The sequence below is a fragment of the Coregonus clupeaformis genome, chromosome 6 (genome assembly GCF_020615455.1).
Source record: "Coregonus clupeaformis isolate EN_2021a chromosome 6, ASM2061545v1, whole genome shotgun sequence".
Classification (NCBI taxonomy): Eukaryota; Metazoa; Chordata; class Actinopteri; order Salmoniformes; family Salmonidae; genus Coregonus; species Coregonus clupeaformis.
In genome coordinates, this window is record NC_059197.1 from 49,327,183 (window position 1) to 49,330,682 (window position 3,500).

Genomic DNA, 3,500 nt, shown 5'->3' on the forward strand with positions numbered 1-3,500 from the left:
TTGTATTGTCACATACACTGGATAGGTGCAGTGAAATGTGTGGTTTCACATAAGGGGGGGTCAAACTCATTCCATGGTGGGCCTAGTGTTTGCAGGTTTTCATTTTTTTCCCTTTCAATTAAGCCCTCAACCAAAGTGTAAATGTAAAAATTAACCCCTGCAAAACACACTAGGTATTATTCGAATGAGCTCCGCAATTTGTATTGTAATAACATTTGGCCTTGTTTCGGAGGCAGAGTTCATTGGAATAATGCCCAGCGTGCTTTGCAAGTGTTCATTTTTTAACATTTACATTTTGGTAATTTAGCAGACGTTATTATCACACTATAGTTCCATCAGACGTCTGCTACCAATGCAGCACATTTGGGGTGATAGGTGGCCACAAAACTGTGAACTGCTATAAAAAAATGTTTTTATAGACAAGTATTTTGTATTTTGAAAATACTAATTACAGAATATATTGTATTGTAGTTCAGGCCAGAGAAATACAGATGTCAAAATACTCTAAAGTAACTGGAATACACATTTAAAATACTGCCCCATCTGTGGATACACCTTGATATTCTGTTGTGTAACCAGGTCATCACTCCAGATCTTCTGAAAGGTCAGAGGGTGCACAGCATGGCTCAACTGAAACACAACAACCAAATGAAGACGCCACTAAACAGATGCTGTTCACTTACCTCAAGGATGGGTAAATTACACTGGAATAGCTCAAGCACGATTAGTTTCATGATTCTCTACTCATTTAACCTTGAGCTGTGAGAGAACCTCTTTGGCAAGATGCCAGCGAGACTGAGGATTGGGATCGAAGAGGGTCAATTCTGATCCCATTCCATTCCAATTAGGAGAATTTGAATATTCAGTTCACTTCTGATTTGACTGAATTTAAATGGAACAGAATGACTTCTATTCTGATCCCAAGTGACCATTACACATTTCTCATATCCTACCTTTAATGATATGATGGAGAGAATGTGAACGAGATCTGTTACTTTCTGATAAAGGATTGCTGTTTCAGCTCACACACACACACACACACACACACACAAAACACAACACACACAGCAGCCTTCATTATCTTACACACAGTAGTTATATGACTGGTATGTTGTTCTGGACAGTAGTTAAATGACTGTGGTAAGCTTGTGTCATTGAACTCAGTGTGATTGGTTGTTGGTTTTCCTTCAGGACCACTGATAAAACCTCCACCACTCAGAAGAAGGTGAACCTGGTGTTGGACAGAATCAACCAACTGAAGTGGAAGACCGCAGGGAACGTGGAGGAGGAGATCAGGGTGGGTCTGTCCACACTGAAACCTAGGCTACTTTAACCAATGTCCTGTAAAACCGAAGGGTTTCTAATGAGGGGAATGTTTATTGGCCGTGTGTGTGTGTGTGTGTGTGTGTGTGTGTGTGTGCGTGTGCGTGTGCGTGTGCGTGTGTGTGTGTGTGTGTGTGTGTGTCCCAACACTGCAGGACTATGCTGCTGAGGCCAAGGAGCTACAGCAGAAAACAGCAGAGCTGGAGAGAGAGGTGTCACAGCTGAAGAAACAGTTGGAGCATAAGACCACGGTAGAGTAAAAGCAGTTTCACCCGGAGTCGTTTTCTTTCTTCTGTTTTGGTGGCTGATGAACGCGAACCGACATAAAACGTGTAGTTCGCGTCGTACTGTAAATCCTCCGTGGCTTAAATGATAACATTGGGGGGACTCTGTGTGTCCTGTAGAGTGGGAGGAGCCTAATGGAGGCATGCGAGAGGGCCCAGACAGACACGAGGACCGTTCAGGAGGAACTGGACAGGAGACTGGGGGAACTCTCCACGCTACGGGATAGGCTGGCTGGGATGGAGGCGGAGCTTGAAGTTGTCGTAGACGAGTAAGGCCCAATCCCAAATGGACCCCGGCTAGACCCTACTACACCTTTATGTGGAGATATGAGCGGATCTCAGAACCTGCCGTTGTGAATTGTGAAATTACCTCACACTGGTGTCTAGTAGAACAATTTATGATTTCTCTGTCCGGTGCTCTGTGGTTTCTCAGACTTATGTTACAAATACAGTTCAGAATGTGAGGTGGTCTGTATATTTGAGTCCGTGATTATTAAAGCCCAGTGAACCTTTCTCGAGACAAGATACAAATGCGTATGTTCCTCAGGCTAGTCCAGGTGAAGGCAGAGCGAGAGCAGGGCCGTACAGAGATGAAGGACCTCCAGCAGCAGCTGTCTGAGATGCACGATGAGCTGGACCAGGCCAAGAACACGACACAGGCAGACAGCACAGAGAAACAGCTCCTTCTGAAGGTAAGGAACGGGCTGTGAGAAAGCTCGGTTCATTCTTAATCTACCACAGTGTTTTGATCCAGAATATTCCATGTTGTACATTCCGCACAGACTTGTTACTATGTTCTGTCTTTATCTATATATATTTTTTTTAAACAATAAAAAACTATTACAAAAATAATAATAATATTCCATGTAGAGGGTATACTACATATGTTATTCTACATAATCCTAAAATCGATCAACTTGACAAGCATTATATGTTCAGTACGAGGCTGGCACAATAAGGCGAATACGATGTGTATTTTCTACTTTGAAGAGAGGAAGAAGATTATTACTTTATTGTCCGTTGTCGCAGGGAAACGGAAATTAATCTTCTGTTTTGTCCCAAACCCCTCTGACACACATAAACACACAGGAAGTAAACCCAGGCCCGCTTTTAGGATGGTTCTGAAGCACAGGGTTTGAGTCTGAACTACTGGTTAACTGAGTGTACTTGTCTGTGTTAGGACCTGGCCCAGGTTAACTGAGTGTACTTGTCTGTGTTAGGACCTGGCCCAGGTTAACTGAGTGTACTTGCCTGTGTTAGGACCTGGCCCAGGTTAACTGAGTGTACTTGTCTGTGTTAGGACCTGGCCCAGGTTAACTGAGTGTACTTGTCTGTGTTAGGACCTGGCCCAGGTTAACTGAGTGTACTTGTCTGTGTTAGGACCTGGCCCAGGTTAACTGAGTGTACTTGTCTGTGTTAGGACCTGGCCCAGGTTAACTGAGTGTACTTGTCTGTGTTAGGACCTGGCCCAGGTTAACTGAGTGTACTTGTCTGTGTTAGGACCTGGCCCAGGTTAACTGAGTGTACTTGTCTGTGTTAGGACCTGGCCCAGGTTAACTGAGTGTACTTGTCTGTGTTAGGACCTGGCCCAGGTTAACTGAGTGTACTTGTCTGTGTTAGGACCTGGCCCAGGTTAACTGAGTGTACTTGCCTGTGTTAGGACCTGGCCCAGGTTAACTGAGTGTACTTGTCTGTGTTAGGACCTGGCCCAGGTTAACTGAGTGTACTTGTCTGTGTTAGGACCTGGCCCAGGTTAACTGAGTGTACTTGTCTGTGTTAGGACCTGGCCCATGTTAACTGAGTGCACTTGTCTGTGTTAGGACCTGGCCCAGGTTAACTGAGTGTACTTGTCTGTGTTAGGACCTGGCCCAGGTTAACTGAGTGTACTTGTCT

General features: G+C 44.6%; 1 pseudogene; it reads left to right on the plus strand.

Moving 5' to 3' along the window:
* The first annotated feature begins 587 nt into the window (after positions 1 to 587).
* LOC123481294 overlaps positions 588 to 3,500 on the plus strand; it is a 5,349-nt pseudogene continuing 2,436 nt past the window's right edge.